General features: G+C 40.5%; 1 pseudogene; it reads left to right on the plus strand.

Annotated features, from left to right (window-relative positions):
- Positions 1 to 8,882: 8,882 nt before the first annotated feature.
- Positions 8,883 to 21,822, plus strand: part of LOC125156941 (protein kinase C-binding protein 1-like) — a 29,863-nt pseudogene continuing 16,923 nt past the window's right edge.

A 21,822-nucleotide genomic window follows, 5' to 3' on the forward strand; every position in this document is an offset into this window, starting at 1 on the left:
CCTTTCCATCCAGGGTTCGTGTTAGTCCTTGAGACAGATTACACTGCACAAAAATTCTTTGGAAACGCAGGCTAGACCCCCTTAGCATGCTACGATTACTGAAGCTATATAATCTCATGTACAAAGATGTAACTTGTGTTACATTTTAGCAAACTTTACCCTGCATTTTGCAATTTGCTGAGGAAAGGAAACAAACACTTGTGGTAAACTCAGCCACTTCTCGATTTCTCTCAGTAGTATTTAGTAAGGAAATGCTGAATTTTCACCTTTATCATCTTTTTCCATCTGAATTACTTTTACTGTGAATGGTGGGAAGGGGAGAAGGATTTGCCATCTTAAAATATATGTCTTTGGCGTAAGGATTATTTTAGGCTGATTAGTTTTTAGAAACAAAGGAAAAGCTCTAAAACCTGAGAAGTTACCCTTTTGTAAAATAAATGTACATATATAAGGGAAATCTCCATTTTTAATAGTGTCTCCTTCTCTGTATCAGAAAGAGGAGAACGACTAAGTCCCTACAAACTCTTATCAGTGGAGAAGGCATGGACTTAAATCTGTATAACAACCTTACCCTTGGTTAATATGCTTTCCCAATCACCTCCCATAACTGGCCCCACAACCCCCCCCCCCCCAACCAACATTTGTCTTTAACTGGAAATGGTGTTTAAGATGATGGCTTGGGTTATTTGGAGGAGTTACTCAGTTTTCCTGGGTCTCTCCCATGTGTCCAGGAGGTATACATGTGGTTAAACTTCTGTTTGTGTTTAGGTGTCTCAGCCAAGAACCTAGAAGGGTAGAGGGAAAATTATTTTCCTCCCATATAGTAGAATACTTTATACTGCCATATTAGGTTTTGTATTTTGTCCACAGCCACCTGCACACGATGGCCCTGAGGAGATACCTCTGATTTGGTCATCAATCCCATGATGACACGATAATGTCTGCCCCCTGATGCCAGATCTACAAAGGGCATCCATTACCTTCCTCATCTAAAACACTGAGTCCCTTCAAATCTATTGAGTCTTCCTCAGACTATCTCCACACACCTTTCAGATTCACCAGAAATCTGTGGTTCAAAACCTGCAGCATTCTCAGAAAGCCACCCTGGGCCTCAAGAAACTTGAGAATGCAAGCAACTTGGGAGTCTCGGGATTTCTCCATGATTACACTTGGCCTAGGACCATTCTTAGTGTGAGACTCTAGACATTGGCATGGTGGTCTCTTGAAATGCCAGATAGTAAGTGGAGAAGAAGTCATGTCTGTGATGTTAGCTCATCATATATTAAGAATTCTTTGGCTCCACCCAACAGCATCCCTTTCTGGGCCTACATCAATGACTTCCTTTCTCTCTCCCAGTTCTCTTCTCTTCCAAGAGGCTGTATTCCTAGGTGTAGGAAAGACCAGCTCTTTCATCATTATGGATTCCTTCATATCTGTTCAGGACTTCAAGGTTTACCTCTCACTGTTCAGTAGAAGAGATTTTGGAACATAAGGAAGAAACTTTCTTCCTTCAAATCTTAGGGCAAATAAAAATCAAAACCAAGGAAAAAATTAATTCTCCATGGAATAAAAAAGGAAAGAAAGTTTCCCATTGCTTTTCTTAAGAGTATTTGCTTTAGAAAACTTGCAATTGTTTATGTTTTCTGTTCTTTGAGATGTACATAAGGTTTTGTAAAGGCTAAGTAAGCTTCTTGCCAGTTTTACAACCCAGGCCTGGAGACATCTCTTTGAAATAAAATAATCAGAAAAGATAGCTGCCCCTTCCACTCCACCCCCCCCCCCCCACCATCTACTAGTCTGTCTGAAAGTTTGACTTAAGCATCTGACACCAAGTTGTAACTATTTACCTATTATATAGATATAAGTTGTATTATCCCTTTGGATAAAAGCGATTAGCTAACAGAGATAGCCACCTTAATTACCAGGTAAATTTAGAATAAAGTATGTGTAACAGATGCCACTGCTGTTTCCTTTTATGTGAAGATTAGTTATCATTTATCTTAATATGTACGTAGTGGATTATATCTGCTTGGCTGTATAAAACGGTAAGGCTTTTGTCATAGTCACCTTAGCTGATGCTTGTAATACACATTGCAGTTTGGTTTCTTGCTTATTTATAATAAAACTATTGTTTTTCCTCTTCTTTTGTGGAGAGGTTTTCTGTGTTGGCAGAAAATACTATTTCTAATCATTTCCTTAATGTACAAAGAGCCCATCTCTTATGGTCAGAAGCCTTGGATATTGAGAATATGTCTGAGTTTTTTACATCACATGGAAAAGCAGCTAAATTTTTTTTTTTTTGTTTCTTGCAAAAAATGTATCTGTTGAATTGTAGTTTCTGGTAATTATTTAGATGAATCTTCCTGCTAAAAACAACTCAAACCTTTAGATAACAATTTACAAACATCATTTTAAAAACCTCAAAGAGCAGATAAGACTCTGGAAAAATTCCAGGCCAAAGTGGTACTCTTAAATGAGAACTAAAATGGAGCTTAGCAGGGGCACCTTGCTGGCTCTATCGGAAGAGTGTATGACTCTGGACCTCCGGGTTTTAAGTTCAAGCCCCATGTTGAGTGTAAAGATTATTTTTAAAATAAACAAATAAAATGGAGTTTAGCAGAACACAGAACAATCAGTCTCACCTTCCCCTCCCTCACACTCAAAGACTGAGCTTCTTTGATTTTGGAGGGTTAGATTCTCTGGCTTGAGTAGGGAGAGGGGTGTGTTTGGGCAGAAATATTGTCCCTTCTAGGTTCTTTGGTCCAATAATGAAACTGATGTAGCATAGACTCAAGGAGAAAAATAAATTTAACTACATACGTACAGGAGCCCCACAAAGACATGAAACTCCCAGGCAGGCAGGCAGTAGAGGCCTATAACCATCCTGAGGTAAGGAGAAGGGGGTAGGGGTCTGGGCTTTAAAGGGAAGGAAGACATTTGACGAAAATGAGAGGAGCAGCTGTTTGGTAATCAGATGTTTGCCAAACCATGTAGATAAATCTTTTTGATAGAAAAAGTTACCTCTTTCTGGTACAGAACCACAATCTAAATTATTTTAAATGGTTAAGGGGGAGGTAAGCTTTCCTGAGTCTACTTACTCAGTCTTAATTGTCTTCAGCTCAAAACAATCTACATGCCAAAGTGGCACATTTGAGGATGGCATATTCTCCTCCTCAAGGAAAAGAAGGAAAGAGGAATAAAGAAGTCAAGACCTAGGCCCTGCCTCGGGGCACCTAGGTGGCTCAGTTGGTTAAGCTTCCGACTCTTGATCTAGGCTCAGGTAATGATCTCACAGTTCGTGAGTTCAAGCCCCATGTCAGGCTCTGCACTGACAGTGTGGAGCCTGCTTGGGATTCTCTCTCTCTCTGCTCCTTTCCCTCTTGCTCTCTCTCTCTCTCTCTCTCTCTCTCTCAAAATAAATAAATGAATTTAAGAAGAAGAGAAAAAGAAGAGCCTAGGGCCTGCCTCAAGCAGAAAAGTCCTGGATCCAAAAGGGTTACAACCTGAGTGTTTAAGTAAATCAGAACTAATCTCATCCCTAGGGTCGCAGGAAAGTCATCTTGGTGTTGAGCAGAGTGGGAGAAATAAGAAAGGAAAAAAAAATTATGACCAGGAGTGTCTGGCTACCTAAGTTGGTAGAGTTTATGACTCTTAATCTCGGGGCCGTGAGTTGGAGCCCCATATTGGGCACAGAGATTACTTTAAAAACAAACAAACAAACATGGCCATGAATCAGCTCTACTATAAATTAGGACCAAAAAATAAAATTACTAGAGATAAAGAAAATCAGTTTGTAAAGATGAAAAGCTCATTTCATTAATGAGATAAAAGAGATTAGATAGATGGATTGGTTGATCAATTGATAGATTGAGCAATAGATCCACAAAATGAAAAATTATAAGGATAAACACAACAAGCATTGTGGGAGATTTTAACATATGCCTCTTATAATCACCATGCAAAAAAATCAATTAAATATATAAGATTTGAATACTATTAACAGACATGGCTTAATGGTTAATGCATGTGTGCATGTAAGTTATTTCATCTGTCAACACAGTACATGATTTTTGATCATACATAGATTACTTACAAATATTGACTAAACAGTAGACATAATTATTATAATAACAGAAAAAGGAAGTGATTACCATAAAAGAGAAGGCTTTATTCTGATAGGAGAAGTTGGGTTGTGGGAAGAGGTTGTGATCAATAGGTAAATGGAATGTTTATACAAGTATTCACTCCCATTATTTCTTTAAATTACACTTTGATGTTTTATGGATTTTCTGTATGTTTGTTGCATTTAACAATATGCTTAATTTAAAAATAAGGACAACACTTTTACCATTTTCCTAGATAATAACTAATGTGCTTTAATCAATCTCATCCTAACATGTGATGCTGCCCTGCATTTAATTCTATTTATAAACCTATTAGACCTTATTAGCACTTTAACACAGTCAACATAAATGTAAATCTACATATATTTACTATTTTTTGTTTTTGCTCTCATCTTGAATTCTGGACTTTCCACTTGAACACTTTTTCATTCTCGTAGAATATACCCATAACCTAAACGTTCTGGCAATGTTCCAGTTTTGACTAGATGTTTACATTTTAATTATTTGTTAAAAGTTACATTTATGTGCTTTTCTATCTGTAAAAATTAACAAAATTAAATATTTTTAAAAGAATAATTCCAGTTTTTATGTCAAATATTTTTGGATATACTGTTTTTACTCTGGTTCCATGGTTGGCTGAGTATACCGTACACATTTTCCTGTAGACTTCCTCTCTAGTATATATTTTGTCTCACAACGAGAAGTATTTGTTACCAAATTATGATGCTTTCCTTAGACACCACAATATCCAAAGACACACACATAGAATTGATCATGAATATGTGATGTCTTTTTGAGGATCATGGGTTTGGAATTGAAGTTTTAGGTTCAGATTTGGATGCTACCGTGTTAGTAGCTGTCTCACTTTACCCGAAGTTCCTTATTCATTCTGAATTTCAAATAATTTATCTGTAAATGGAGAAAATAAGACCATTTGGCCCTTTTCACAGGACTACTGAGAACTACTAATGGAGCAAAATACATGAATAGGCTTTATAAAATGGTTAGTGACCTATGACTTTAGTATTATTTGTGTAGCTATGGAGAGGAAAGAATAAAAGTTAAAACGTTTTACGTAAAATGAAGGTGAGGATGTATTTAGGTGTGTGGCGAAGCATTACACTAGAACAGAAATAGTGGGGTATTTTGAGTCAGATATAATTAATTGGAATGATTTAAGTTTCTGCTCCACTACCTGCTAGCTCTAGAATCCCCTGCAAGTTAACTTTCCTGAGTCTCAGTTTCCTCATCTGTTAATTGGAAATAATGATGCCTCATTTACTGTGAGGATCAAATAGAACACTATGTCTGTAGCACCTGGAGCACAGTAAGTGCACCATCAATGTTAGTCTCTACACTACAAATTCAGTACCAGGAATGATGAGAATAGAATGTGATTATAGTGTTGATAGAAAGAGATCTATTCAGATGAGGTTCTCCCCCAAAAGTAAGAGGGAACTGATAAGATTGAATTTCAAAATGATACCACTGTAAACTACAAGAGTTATTGGGAGTTTTAAAAAAAAAAAATCTCTCCCTAAGCCCATCTCTGGCCTTTGCTGAAATTTGATTAATCAGCTTGGTCTTAAGATTAATTGCCTTTTCTCTCCTCTGGCTCCTGCTGGCTTGACAGGAAACATTACTACCCATAGATTCAGCCTAGAGATTTATACTTGAGCTCACAGGGGGAGAAGTGACACAGAGGGGCAGTGTTTGCAGAGAGCTCCTACCTCCGCGGCAGAGATTGCCCCACAGTCACCGATCTGAGTGTGGAACCCAATTTGGGACTAAGAGATCCAGAGCCTGCTTCTACTCCCCAGCCTTCTGGGAATGCCTTTCTTTGACTCTGTTCCTACCCCACCTCTCATTTCTACAAGGCAAAAATTGTCCCTGAAAGCAAATACACAAAGCCCACAAATTTCCTTCATCACTTCTGTTTTCCATTAGTTTTTCAACCATACCCTGCCTACCCTTAATGCCCAGCTCCTCTTCCAAAAGGCAAACCAGTAAACAAGCAACAACAACAGAAAACATGATCATGAGATCTGCAAGCCTCTCAAGTGTTAGGCCAACAGTTTTCTTTTGTGGGGAGGCATAAACAATGCTAGCAATAATTAGGTTCAGGGAAGTGGGTTGAAAGGAACGATTGGAAATTAGATGTGAGAAATTTTTACCCTGAGGCCATTCTTTTTTTTTTTTTAATGTTTATTTTTGACACAGAGAACATGAGCAGGGAAGGGGCAGAGAGAGTGGGAGACACAGAATCTGAAGCAGGCTCCAGGCTCCGAGCTGTCAGAACAGAGCCTGACGCAGAACCAGAACTCGTGAACTGTGAGATCATGGCCTGAGCCACCCAGGCACCCCTACCCTGAGCCCGTTGTATTCACAGATATGTTGACTCAGTCAGAGATAGCTCAAAGTTCAGGGACCAGTGTGGGTGGGGGGGAAGGTAAAGAAACTTAACTGAAGTTTGGTTAAAAAGCATTTTGTTCAAGGAGCCTGGGTGGCTCAGTGTGTTAAACACTCAACTCTTGGTGGTTTTAGCTCAGGTCATGTCTCATGGTTCATGGGTTCCAGCCCCACATTGGGCTCTGTGCTGATGCTGTGGAGCCGGCTCGGGATTCTCTCTCCCTCTCTCTCTCTCTCTCTCTCTGCTCCTCCCCTGCTCTCTCTCTTTCTCTGTAAAAATAAATAAACCTCAAAAAAAAATTTTTTTTTTGTAAGCATTTTGTTCCCATTGATCTGTAGAAACAAGCAGAACAGATAATCTTTTATGAGACTAAGAATGAGAATTGGGAGGGTGTGTGTCTGGCCTCATCTTAGGTAAACAAAGCGAGCATTTGAGTCTTTTCTAAGTCCTATGGAGAAGAATGTTTCTTTTTGGTAAGCCATTTCCTTTGTCAACCTAAAATTGTCAGGAGGGAATAATTGAGCAAAAGAGTTTATTTGGGATGGAAGGATTGCAATTCAGGGTGCACAGGTTTGAGCAGCAGCCCAAATTGTGTCCCACTAGGGAGCAAAAGTCAGAGGTTTCTAAAGACAAAAAACAAAAAAAAAAAACAAAAAACACAAATGCCGATGTAAGTTGTTTACAAAGAATTTTGATTGTTAACTGGCAGCAGAAAACTAATCTTGGCTAAACATAACTGGTTGCTAAGGCTATCACTAAGCAAATGGCATTACTGTACCAATTTGCTTGGAGTATTTGGATCTGGTCCAGATCACAAGTTCATGCTTCTGCCAGTGAGGACGTGCAGAAGGCCCACCTCCCCTTAATGGCCTCCCGGCTCCATTTTAAAACCCCTGGATATAAGTGAACCCGTTTCATTTCACCTTTCACAACTTGAACACAAATGGGTAAGAGAAGTTCCTTTAATCATTGCAGTTTTCCCAGAGCATAGGATTGGGGTAAAATTCAACATTGTTAAAGCCAAAACAAAAAAGCGAAACCAACAGAAAGAGTGCAGGAATTTCTTTGTTTCTTCTCCCGCCCTGAGCTACTCAAAGGCTGACTGTCAGGGAAGTGGACTGGCCTAAGAGTGAGACCCAGAGGAGCTGGGAGCCTCAGCAGCTCGAAGGGGCATCGCTTCTGCTTGCTGAGTCCGCAGCTTCCTCTGCCCTGGGGGTAAGAACCCGTGTGCAAACCCAGGTGCGCAGACATAGTGTCCAGTAAGAACCAGGGACGAGACGGGTGATGCGATCTGGGGCCGCCGACCGCAGAAGGTGGAAGAGCGCGTTTGGAGCCTCGGAACTTAAGACGTGGAGAGTGTGACACGTGGGTGTGACGCACGGAGGGCAGGTGTGTGACAGCCCTGTGGTCTGTGACTTCACGCACGGTTTACTCGGCACCTGAAGGGCCCTTCACGCGTGTTTCCGCTTTTTAGTCCCTTAAGAAAACTAGTTTTAAAGTGCCATTTTACAGATGGGTTGACTGAGGCCCGAAGAGGTTATGTGACTTGTGGGAACTGAGGCCAAGAGCGCTCAGGCCGCCAGGAGCCAGTGGGGCTACAGCGGTGACGCCAAGAGTCAATTCATAGATTCGTTTCCAGTTTGTCCTTCAATAGCTAAGGTGATTCTTTTCCGTGTCCTGATTATGATATTGTGCTCAAAAATGAGTAAGTTATGTTCATTTTCCATAAATATATTAGAACTATAAAGTTTCTTCGCAAAGTAAGATTTAGGGGAAAACAGACATTCACCTCTAACACTAGTGATGAAAACTTAGTGTGTCAGTAATTTAGCCTTCATTTGCTGAAGTAGGACACTGAAGTCAGGATCTCTGTATTTATTAGGCTGTGTTTGCTCTTTAACTAAGGTTTATTCATGTCACAGTTGAACCCTGGTTCTTCCCAAGAGTGAGGATAAAAGGAAACAGCAAGTTCACCAACTGAGTTTCTCTTTACCTTTCTGCTCCCGAGGCTGGTCAGTTACTGGACTGACACCTTCTGTCTTGATGAGCTAGGATGATCCTTACGCTTCAAGGGAAAGGCAACACCAGGTCCCTGATTTAAACTGCAGGATCGTGCATTTACTTTTATTCACTGTGGGATGTAATCAAGGCACAATATAACAAAAGCCAGTGTCTGGTTGTCATTTCTTTGGCAGGAGCGCCCAGGGAATCTTGTGCAAGGCTTTGTTCAGACATGTAGACAGACCAGCAGACAATGGGACTTGGGGGAGAACTCGCAGCAGGTGGCCATAAGCTTGGGTTTCTTTCCAGGACACCAGTATTTAGTGAAGGAAATAGCAAGGGCCGACATGGCCCTAAATTCCAAGAGGGGCCTCAGTACTTGTAGGCAATTGTTGTAGGAAGGTAGAGGCAAGGATGAAGACAAAAGCCCAGGTGGCAGCAGAACAGTTAACTTGATCCTGAACCCTGGTGTGTTCAACTCTGTTTTCCCCTAAGAGAAGACATATGGCTCTACTTCCATAATTCTGTTGGCCTTAGAGTAGTTGTCAAATGGTGGGAGAGAGCATAAGTAATGAAAGTATAACTAATCATAGTCAACACTGTTTTCATACTTACCATTGTAAAGAAAGAATCTCTGTGTTTTGTTTAAAAACGAACTTGTTAGAGTCATGAATTTATTTGTTGCGGACAGGCATAAAAGGAGAAATTTAAAATTCAAAAGCTTTTTTTGTGGACAAGTAAATCTATATCACATATATAGTAGATGTGTTATGACATTTAGCAAGGACAAATGGATATTGAGCCAAACATCACAAGGCTAGTGTGTGTTTTACAATTTTGGTAAGTAAATCCAATTTCCTATAGTAAATACTCCAGCAGACAGCATTTTTCTATAGAAAACAGAGACAGCAAGCCCCTTATAGTAATTATAGTCTTGAGGTTAAGGATTATATTGCTCTAGAGATAAAAATAAAACCTTGCAAATGAAAATAGGATGTTATAAGAGAGGTTCTTTCAGTTACAACAGATTCGCCCCCAAATCAACCTGATGACAGGGTAAATAATATATAGAGATTAAGTTAAATCAGTACAGGAGCGCCTGGGTGGCGCAGTCGGTTAAGTGTCTGACTTCAGCCAGGTCACGATCTCACGGTCCGTGAGTTCGAGCCCCACGTCAGGCTCTGGGCTGATGGCTCAGAGCCTGGAGCCTGTTTCCCATTCTGTGTCTCCCTCTCTCTCTGCCCCTCCCCCGTTCATGCTCTGTCTCTCTCTGTCCCAAAAATAAATAAAAACGTTGAAAAAAAAATTTTAAGTTAAATCAGTACAAAACTCAGGCTTTAATGCCTTGAGCCTTAATGATAATTAATTTGTAAATATATTCCAACTTTCTCTATTAACTTCTAAACAAAGATTAACAGACAAGCTGGCATCCTGCATTCCCAAAAGCACTTGTATCAAGTTTTCTTGTTAAATACTACTGAAATATTTGGTTTATGGTTTTATTTTAACCAAAGTGAATCACATTATTTGGTAGCTGAAAATTTCCAGTTGCACATTATATTTTGGATAGTTGGCTTAGGTATTTTTCAGGTAATATTTTATGTGACCTTCCTTAAAATTTTCTGAATGGGGTATTCTTGTTTGCATTTTCCAGATAAAGAAGCTGAGAATTAGAGCGGAGTTGCCCAGCTAGCATGTGCCAGAGCAGGGATTGGAATCCAGACATTCTGCTTCCAAAGTCCTCTCTCAGAGATGTAGGGGAGGGTGGCCCACGACAGCATGATGGTAGAGTCTGAGGCCCAATGTGTGAAAGTAAAGTACATCCGTTGCACAGGGCTCTGCTCAGAATATGGTCTCAGGGGATACTTGTCGAATAATGTGGCAGTGGCACCTATGGGCAATTGAGCAAATCTAGTTCAAGTGGACTCTGGGATTACCTAGTGAATGACTGATTTCATAGGTGAAATTTTTCCTGGTGCTTTTGTGAGTTGACTTGCAAACTGGGAGGGAACTGATGCCACCAGATCTCTGAGTAGTCTGCTTCTTTTTTTGCAGAAATCTATCCAGGATGATCTTTCACAGCAAAAATCCATTCATTTGGACGAAATGAATCTTTGACAGTTGAGACAATTCAACTTTTTTGTTTGTTTGTTTATTTGTTTTTTATTTTTTTTTATGTTTATTTGTTTTTGAGAGAGAGGGCATAAGCAGGAGAGGGTCAGAGAGAGAAGGGCACAGAGAATCTGAAGTGGGCTCTGCACTGACAGCAGAGAATCCCACATGGGGCTCGAACTCAGAAACTGAGATCATGACCTGAACAGACTGACCTTTGACAGACCCAGGTGCCCCCATAAGCATCTTTTTGTGATCCTGCTCTTTCAAAGATAAAATGAGATTTCTTTTTTTTTTTTAATTTATTTTTTTAAAATAATCTCTACACTCAACCTGTGGCTCAAACTCACAACCCCGGGATCAACACACAGATGCTCTACCGACTAAGCCATCCAGGTGCCCCACTTTCTCTATTTTAGAATGCATTTTTGCTGACAAATTTTATCCCATTTTCCATTGAATTTTTCTATAATATAAAAGAATGTTGTGTCAAGATATAATAATATCCCATTTAAGAATGAAGCTCACTTTCATCTATTTAAAGAGAAAGATGATAATTTGGGGATGACATTTGAGTAATACTCTCATTTACTATATGTCAGTTTTTCCAGAAATTAATAGTTTCAAATCTGTGCAGAACACAATAGTCTTCTCCACTCAAAGAACAGGGACACTAAATGATCTTTGAGGGTCCCTCAAAGCTTCTTACATTTAAAATTTTTTTTAATGTTTGTTTATTTTTGAGAGAGAGACAGACAGAGTGTGAGTGGAGGAGGGGCAGAGAGAGAGGGAGACACAGAATCTGAAGCAGGCTCTAGGCTCTGAGCTGTCAGCACAGAGCCTGATGCGGGGCTCAAACTCACGAACTGCAAGATCATGACTTGAGCTGAAGTTGGATGCTTAACTGACTGAGCCACCCAGGTACCCCTAAAGACTCTTATATTTAAAGAAAAGGCAGTCAAATAGGGGCATCCACAATAGAGCAGGGGTAGGAGCACAGTGCTGGGAATCTAGAAACTAATATTCTAATTCCAAGATTTTTACAAAAATTGAGGAATCAGACACAAGTCATGATCTCATTTGACCCAAGTCTCCTATTTTCAATGTGAGGTGACTGAAATCATTTCTAAGGTGACTTGAGACTATAAAATTCCACAACTTAATGCATTTGAATTCCATTCCACGAAGATAATTTCAGGTTACTTCTGCGTGTATAGTTTTCAAGTTTCGGACCAATAATGTAAAGAAAATATAGAAATAAGTCCTTTTTTAAAACAATTTGCATACTTACACACCTGTTCTGTGAATAGAATTCCAGTCTGTATTTATAGAAAAATATAATTCAGGCAACCAATGCTATATAAAAATGCGTTTAGACAACAAATAAACTCATAGTACATGCAACCTGGGAACTGTATTTATATGAAGATGCCAGTAGTCTGGGGAAAAGAAAACATCAAATATGAATGTGAAGAATATGTCTTCCTTGCTCCTAAAAGAAAACAGCCTAAATGGCTAACAGTTTCTTTTTTTAATTTTTCTTAAGTTTATTTATTTATTTTGAGAGAGTGAGAGAGCATGAGCAGGGGAGGGGCAGAAAGGGAGAGAGAGAGAATCCCAAGCAGGCCCCATACTGTCAGCTCAGAGCCCCATGTGGGGCTCGAACACACGAACTGTGAGATCATGACCTGAGCCAAAATCAAGAGTTGGACGCTAAACCGACAGAGTCACCCAGGTGCTCCAATGGCTAACAATTTTCATCAATATCATTGGATGTGCAAGGAAATATTTGAATGCTTCAAATAATATCCTACACAAATTATTCGGTATTTTAACTGAGAGCGTAGTTTCAGATTCCTGAGAAATCTCACAAATTAGAGCACATACACCTTACAGATGCTAATTTTCAGGATATTTCCCCAACATCTTGTTATTATGATCTGCTAACATTGCCAGGGTCTTGCTTGATCACCTTGAGGAGAATCTAGGCCACCCTCACATTGAGACCACCATGAGAACAATATTATGAGATGGTCACCAGCATTGTTGTCATTTCGAGCTACGTATGGCATTATTTGAATGTGATCTCACATGAGCTTGTATATAGCTCACTTAATTCAAGCAAGGACCAAGTAAGTAGGATTAGACCCTGACTATAGGGTCTTCATATGTTAAAGTAAGGTTTCACAAAATATTTCCTAAACCAACTAATCTCTTGTTGTTGTTGACCGGATTAACCACATTTTTCTCTACTTCCCTTCATATAGAATATCTTGCCTACCCATCTTCTCTATGGCAAATTCCTATTTACCATTTCATGCATATATTACTTCCTATAGGAAGTTACCCACATTACCCCAGGTTCAAACAGTTACCTCCTTTCTTTCATCCCATAGCATCTTGCATCTAGCTGCATTAGAGCATTCACATGCTGCATATGTTTGTGCTTCTCTGTGCTCAGAATTTGATCAAGCACTGGTCCTGTCAAAGCACATTCCCGGAGGGTGTCATGGCATGAGGAAGTGACAAAACACTACTAAAATAATTTGGATTTGGATTGGTAGTTCATTCAGGCTTGCCAAAAACTACTTGTACAAATTATGGTATGCACGGTAGTCTAGACTCTACTTTTACATAGAGATTTAAAACAAAAAGGGATGCCTGGGTTGCTCAGTAGATTAAGCATCTGACTTCAGCTCAGAATCTCACAGTCCACAAGTTCAAGCCCCGTGTGGGGCTCTGTGCTGCCAGCTCAGAGCCTGGAGCCTGCTTCAGACTCTGTGTCTCCCTCTCTCTCTGCACCTTCCCCACTCGGACTCTGTCTCTGTGTCTCTTTCTCTCAAAAATAAACATTAAAAAAAATTTTTTTTAATAAATAAATTGGATTTGGATTGCTAGTTCATTCAGGTTTGCCAAAAGCTGCTTGCACAAATCATGGTATGCACAGTAGTCTAGAGTGTACTTTTAAGTAGAGATTTAAAAAGGAAAGGAGCACCTGGGTGGCTCAGTAGGTTAAGTGTCCCACTCTTGATTTTGGCTCAGGTCATGATCTCATGGTTCATGGTTTCAAGCCCCACATCAGGCTGTGTACTAACAGTGTGGAGCCTGCTTGGGATTCTGTCTCCCTTTTTCTGCACCTCACCACCCCCACCCCGAGGCACGCATGCATGCTCTCTCTCTCTAATAAATAAACTTTAATAAAGGAAAGGGGGGTACCTGGGTGGCTCAGTCAGTTGAGCATTTGACTTTGGCTCAGGTTATGATCACACAGTTGGTGGGTTCAAGCCCTAAGTCAGGCTCTGTGCTGACAGCTCAGAGCCTGGAGCCTGCTTCAGATTCTTCTCTGTCCCTCCCCTGCTCATGCCCACTCGCTTGCTCTCTCTCTCTCAAAAATAAATATTAAAAAAAAAAAAAAAAGGAGGAGAGCACCTGAGTGGCTCAGTCACTAAGCGTCTGACTTTGTCTCAGGTTATGATCCCATGGTTTGTGAGTTTGAGCCCCACTTCAGGTGACCACAAGCCTCACTTGGGGTGACCCTGCTTCTCTCTCTCTCCCTCCCCCCTCTCTCTCTCCCCTTCTCTCTCCCTCTCCCTGTCTGTCCCTCTCCCTCTCTCTCTCCCTGTCTCTCTCTCTCTCTCTCTCTCTCTCTCTCTCTCTCTCTCCCTTTGTCTCTGTCTCTGCCCCTCCTGGGATTCTCTCTCTCTCTGCCCCTGACTCATTTGCTCTCTCTCTCTCAAAAAAAGAAAAAAGAAAGAAAGAAAAAATAAAGGAAGAGATGAGGAAGGGAAAAAGGAAGGAAGACAGGAACTCATGGTCAGTTCTTAATTATTCTATTGGGTACCATTTATATGTCATTTCACTAACCCTGATATAGTAAGCTAGATTCCGTAGTAAACATATTATTTTCACTTAGGATAAAATTATCTTACATGAATATAGTTGCAAGATCCTTTTTTTTTAAAAGTGTATTTATTTATGTTGAGAAAGAGAATGAATGAATGAATCCATCCCAAGCAGCTTCCACACTGACAGTGCAGAGCCCAAAGCAGGGCTCAAACTCACTAACTGTGAAATCATGACCTGAACTGAAATCAAAAGGTGCTTAAATGACTGAGCCACTCAGGAGCCCCAGATATAAGACCTTTATCCAAGGTGCTTTAAACCTCTTTTGTCCTGCTTTTCTATTTGGAAATATATTCTAAATTTACCATAGATTTTCTGATCTCCAGTTCTCTATTTTCTTTCTATTCTTCACTTTTTTTCCTTGGTTTTTTGAACTGAACACCTTAAAAACATATTACAAATTTTGGATAAGGTAATAAACCATGTCACTCTTTCACAGGAAGAAAAGGGACTTGATTTTGCATTACTTAATTCAGAATTTCGTATTTCAAATTTCTTTTTCATGAGTGCTCCTTTGCAGAGAAGTTCAATATTTCATAGATTCAGCAGAGCATGGAATTGGTGTGGGATAAATGGTATGGTGGTAACAGGTCAGAAAAGCAAGAAACAAAATATAATTTTGTAACATATGCATGTAAGACAAATAAAACACTTTATGAAGCTCTATGTATTAATTTGTATAAAAGAGACATATTTCCAAGGAATCCTGTCATCAGTCTTCCCCTGTGAGGTTAGTCCTTTCTGTTTCGTTGTCACATAGATCATTTTGTCATTCCACTTAGTAGTCTGAGTAGAGTTTTTCCCCTGTAATAACTTTTGGGTTAACTTTTACATTTTCTGGCTTCATGATATATTATAGACATATTGAGACAAGGGTATTGGATCATTTTTATCAGTGTTTCCTGTATGATATGTGTATTTTCTGGCAACACTGACAATGAGGGTTTAGGGAGGCAATCTGTTAACTCTTTGGATTAATGATGCCCCCACCCTTAGGTTTCCTTCATTTCTTATTGTATGCCATCAGTCTTGATGTGAATTTTGACAGGCACATCACAGTACTCTGCCTGATTTTCCTGAGTGGGCTGCTCCCTTTCTGCAAACTCCCAGATGTTGGCTTTGTTGCCAACCATGGCTGACATTAATGCTGGCACTCATGATGATCCTCGGTGATTTCTGCAAGATTTCATAACACTGGGGGGGCAATACCAATATCCAGTGGGAAGAAAGTGGTACCTATTAAAGAGCAAAGGGGATTGTTCTTCCTCAGAGGGCAGACCTTAATGTTAATACCTCCCAATAGAATAATCAGTTTATGGGGCGCCTGGGTGACTCAGTCGGTTGAGCATCTGACTTTAGCTCAGGTCATGATCTCGCAGTCTGTGGGTTCAGGCCCCGCATCAGGCTCTGTGCTGACAGCTCAGAGCCTGGAGCCTGCTTCAGATTCTGTGCCTCCCTCTCCCTCTGCACCTCCCCTGCTCGTGCTCTGTCTCTCTCAGAAATAAAGAAACATTAAAAAGAATCAGTTTATGACAGGGTTTCATCCAATCAGGGAATGATCCTATCATTCCTATCAGTATTGGAATTGGGTTTAAGATTATAGCTTGTTGGCTTCATACCAATATTTCAGAACTCAGATGTGGCTGCAAGGATTCTCTCAAAGCTGGAGAGAATGTTTTGGCCTCTCAGGTAGCTGAGTGTGATGTCAGGAATGTTAACAACAAAGAGCGTTCCAAGCAAAGCATTTGCTGTTTTATATATCTAACCTAAGAGCTAAAGTGGAAGCCAAAGCACTCATATTCAGAGATGGAGGAGTCAAGGGGCTGCTGCCGCCTTTTGCTGCTTCTGATGGATGCCATTACTGATGCTCTACGATCATTGAAGTGGCAATGGCATGTTATGGGGCTTTGGTAGTATTTTAGTTGTGTCACTCCTGTCACATTGAATAAGTCATTTACACCTCTTAGGGCCTCAAGTTCATCATGTGTAAAACATGACCTAAAAGTCTTGCCTTTTTTTTTAAGTTTATGTATGTATGTATGTATGTATTTAAGTAATCTCTATACCCAACTTGGGGTTCAAACTCACAACCCCGAGATCAAGAGGCACATGCTCTTCTGACTGAGCTTGCCAGGCACCACATCCCTGCCTTTTTACATAAGTATCATGAAGAGTAAATGGAGTAATTATGCAAACACATTTTAGGAACAGTGAATTATTATAAAAATATAGTGTGTTATTATCCGTTTGCTCATTCCTCATCCATTCAGTATTTACTGAACATTCACCATGTGCCTCTGGAGTTGTTGACACACTGGGTTTTGTGAATAGAAGGGATGGGCAATTGAGGGCAGCTGACTAAAGAATACTTGAGGATTTCATCCTTGATGAGCATAACTAGGTTCTATAAATGGAGCCAAGGATACGTGTATTTTTAAAGAGTGAAGCTTGTTAATGAAGTCCTTGAGAGGCGCCTGGGTGGCTCACTTGGTTAAGTGACTGACTTCAGCTCAGGTCATGATCTCAAGGTTCGTAGGTTCAAGCCCTGTATCAGGCTTTGTGCTGATGGTGCGGAGCCTGCTTGGGATTCTTTCTCTCCCTCCCTCTCTTTCTGCACCTCCCCACTTGCCTTCTCTTTCCCTCTCCCTCCCTCCCTCCCTCTCTCTCTCTCTCTCTCAATAAATAAATAAGCTTTAAAAAAATAATAAAGTCCTTGAAGGTCTCAAACCAGAAAGCTCACTCTGGAGGATATTCGAACAGTATGGTGTCTCTGGTTCACGTGGGAGTGTGCATTTCTCTTAGGTTGTTCTTTCTTTACATGAGAAAAGGATTTACATGATAAGTTTGGACAAGGGTACATTTTATAAGTTCTGTGAGGAAACTGTGAGGGAACACACCTCAAATCATTTAAGAAGAAACTCTCATGTGGAAGGAAACATAGTAGGACTTTTTCTGTTATGGAAATTTTGCACATTTTTATATTTTAATCCTGCCATTTGTATCTTTTATAGATTACATGCCCATGAGAGCTTTTATTAAATTGCTGGCAAAGTTAAACATAAATTTTGGTGGTGGGGCCCCTGGGTGCCTCGGTCAGTTAAGCATCTGACTCTTGGTTTCAGCTCATGTCATGAACTCACTTTCAGGAGTTCAAGCCCTGCGTCAGGCTCTGTGCTGACAGTGTGGAGCCTGCTTGCGATTCTCTGTCTCCCTCTCTTTTTCTGCCCCTCCCCTGCTTGCACTCTCTCTCTCCTTCTCAAAATAAAAAAATAAACTTTAAAAAAAAAATAAATTTTGTTGGGTACTTGCACTTTGCTGGTCATCAAAATGTATTGAAGAAGTCACTTGATGGCTCAATTAATTGGATCAACATTCTGTATTCATGACTGAAAAGTGGACCTGTTATATAAGCTCTTTCTTGACACAGAATTGTCCATTTTGTAAAAGATTCAAAAAGTAAAAAGTGTCATTAAGTAAAAACATTTTCACACTGCTTGTAACACTGAATTAGCATAGATCCACCAGGAAGCAATTTGGAATTAAGCTGGCTTTCCTGTTGTATTAATAAAGCTTAAGGACTTTATATATTTGTTTAAGCATTTAAAATTTTTCCTTTGACAGTATGATGTGATTCATTGCATACAGGAGAGAGCAGAATGAGCTTATACATGCTCACTTATTTTGAAAAGAATATTTGAGATTTTCACTAACATATTTTGTAAGATAAGTAATAGCTTACACATTTACTTATAATTCAAAAAAATAGGTTCACATTTTTTCTCCTACCCTGTCTCTAGTCACATTACCCACACATCACTCAAAGTCACCAAGAGCAGCAAATGTCACTTTCTTCCACAGTTCTATCTATATCAGGGGGAAATATATATATGCATATTTTACACACCCATTTATGGTATATCCATATAGTGCCCATCCTTTCTTTTTCCTGCTTTTTTCCTTTTTTTACCTAAAACAAGTTGGAGATTGCTTCATATAAGTACATGATGACTTATTCTTTTCAATGATATTTTCTTCTATGAATGCACAGTAATTTACAGATCCAATCCCCTATTAATGAACATTTGTCTCCAGGTTTTTATTATAAACTATGCTACAGCAATAATCTTGTGGAGGGGCACCTGCATGGCTCAGTTGGTTAAGCATCCAACTCTTGATCTCAACTCAGATCTTGCTCTCAGGGTCGTGAGTTCAAACCCCACAAAAGGCTCTGCAATGGGCATGAAGCCTACTTAAAAAAAAAAAAAAAGAGGGGTGTCTTGGTGGCTCATTTGGTTAAGCATCCAACTTCACCTCGGGTCAAGATCTTATGGTTCGTGAACTCAAGCTCCATGTCAGGCCTTCTCTCTCTGCCCCTCCCCTGCTTGCTCTCTCTCTCTCTCCCTCTCTCTCTCAAAAATAAACATTAAAAAAAGAATAGTCCTGTACATGTATGATTTTCCAAGAATGCATACAAGTATAACTTCAGAATAAATTCCTAAATGTAAAATTGTTGATTCCAAGGATATGCATTTTTGCGATTTTGATAGTTTTTGTCAGATTTGTATTCCCTTCCCTCTCTCATAATCACAGGAACATTCATCAATTTATTCTTAACCAATATATTCCATTTTACCTCCGTTTCAAAAGTGTGCATAGCTAATTGACAATGATGTGAAACTTTCATTTTTTAATGTTTGAGTAATTATATGTATTGTCAGTGGTTCATTTATATATGGTTCATTTGTAATGCCAACACCACTCATTGAAAAGTGAAAACAAAATTCAGTAAAAAATTCTTTAAAAAATAAAGAAGGACATCTGAGAACCTATTCTGGTAGCTACTGTGCCTCACCAAATTGATTGGCTAAATCAGAGATCATTTTAGTTTACCTATTAAAAAGTAACTCAAATATTCTTGTAGAATGCAAAACATTTACCTGATCAAATGTTGCTACCTTTTACTTTTATGTTTATGAGTAATTGTTTTATATATTTGGGGGCTCCGGTATTCGGCGCATAGACATTTATAATTGTTAGCTCTTCCTGATGGATAGACCCTGTAATTATTATATAATGCCCTTCTTCATCTCTTGTTACAGCCTTTAATTTAAAGTCTAGTTTGTCTGATATAAGTATGGCTACTCCAGCTTTCTTTTGGCTTCCAGTGGCATGATAAATAGTTCTCCATCCCCTCACTCTCAATCTAAAGGTGTCCTCAGATCTAAAATGAGTCTCTTGTAGCCAGCAAATAGATGGGTCTTGTTTTTTTATCCATTCTGATACCCTATGTCTTTTGGTTGGCGCATTTAGTCCATTTACATTCAGTGTTATTATAGAAAGATACGGGTTTAGAGTCATTGTGATGTCTGTAGGTTTCATGCTTATAGCGATGTCTCTGGTACTTTGTCTCACAGGATCCCCCTTAGGATCTCTTGTAGGGCTGGTTTAGTGGTGACAAATTCCTTCAGTTTTTGTTTGTTTGGGAAGACCTTTATCTCTCCTTCTATTCTAAATGACTGACTTGCTGGATAAAGGATTCTCGGCTGCATATTTTTTCTGTTTAGCACACTGAAGATATCGTGCCAATTCTTACTGGCCTGCCAAGTTTCAAAAGAGAGATCAGTCACGAGTCTTATAGGTCTCTCTTTATATGTTAGGGCACGTTTATCCCTTGCTGCTTTCAGAATTTTCTCTTTATCCTTATATTTTGCCAGTTTCACTATGATATGTCATGCAGAAGATCAATTCAAGTTACGTCTGAAGGGAGTTCTCTGTGCCTCTTGGATTTCAATGCCTTTTTCCTTCCCCAGTTCAGGGAAGTTCTCAGCTATTATTTCTTCAAATACCCCTTCAGCACCTTTCCCTCTCTCTTCCTCCTCTGGGATACCAATTATGCGTATATTATTTCTTTTTAGTGTATCACTTAGTTCTCTAATTTTCCCCTCATACTCCTGGATTTTTTTATCTCTCTTTTTCTCAGCTTCCTCTTTTTCCATAACTTTATCTTCTCGTTCACCTATTCTCTCCTCTGCCTCTTCAATCTGAGCCGTCGTCGTTTCCATTTTATTTTGTATTTCATTTAAAGCGTTTTTCAGCTCCTCCTGACTGTTCCTTAGTCCCTTGATCTCTGTAGCAAGAGATTCTCTGCTGTCCTGTATACTGTTTTCAAGCCCAGCGATTAATTTTATGACTATTATTCTAAATTCACTTTCTGTTATATTATTTAAATCCTTTTTGATCAGCTCATTAGCTGTTGTTATTTCCTGGAGATTCTTCTGAGGGGAATTCTTCCGCTTGGTCATTTTGGATAGTCCCTGGCGTGGTGAGGACCTGCAGGGCACTTCCCCTGTGCTGTGGTGTATAACTGGAGTTGGTGGGCGGGGCCGCAGTCAGACCTGATGTCTGCCCCCAGCCCACCACTGGGGCCACAGTCAGACTGGTGTGTGCCTTCTCTTCCCCTCTCCTAGGGGCGGGATTCACTGTGGGGTGGCGTGGCCCATCTGGGCTACTTGCACACTGCCAGGCTTGTGATGCTGAGGATCTGGCGTATTAGCTGGGGTGGGTAGGCAAGGTGCACGGGGGCAGGAGGGGCAGGCTTAGCTCGCTTCTCCTTAGGTGATCCACTTCAGGAGGGGCCCTGTGGCAATGGGAGGGAGTCAGATCTGCTGCCGGAGGTTTGGCTCCGCAGAAGCACAGAATTGGGTGTTTGCTCGGAGCGAGCAAGTTCCCTGGCAGGAACTGGTTCCCTTTGGGATTTTGGCCGGGGGATGGGCGTGGGAGATGGCGCTGGCGAGCGCCTTTGTTCCCCACCAAATTGAGCTCTGTCCTCCGGGGGCTCAGCAGCTCTCCCTCCCTTTGTCCTCCAGCCTTCCCGCTTTCTGAGCAGAGCTGTTAACTTATGACCTCCCAGACGCTAAGTCGCGCTTGCTGTCGGAACACACTCCTTCCGGCCCCTCCGCTTTTGCCAGCCAGACTCGGGGCTCTGCTTGGCCGGCGAGCCGCCCCTCCGCCCCGGCTCCCTCCCGCCAGTCTGTGGAGCACGCACCGCCTCGCCACCCTTCCTACCCTCTTCCGTGGGCCTCTCGTCTGAGCTTGGCTCCAGAGACTCCGTTCTGCTAATCCTCTGGCGGTTTTCTGGGTTATTTAGGCAGGTGTAGGTGGAATCTAAGTGATCAGCAGGACGCGCGGTGAGCCCAGCGTCCTCCTATGCCGCCATCTTCCAGTTCTCCTGCTACCTTTTACTTTTATTAAATCAGTTCTTTTCTTGTTTTT

The sequence above is a fragment of the Prionailurus viverrinus genome, chromosome X (assembly GCF_022837055.1).
Source record: "Prionailurus viverrinus isolate Anna chromosome X, UM_Priviv_1.0, whole genome shotgun sequence".
NCBI classification, from domain to species: Eukaryota; Metazoa; Chordata; class Mammalia; order Carnivora; family Felidae; genus Prionailurus; species Prionailurus viverrinus.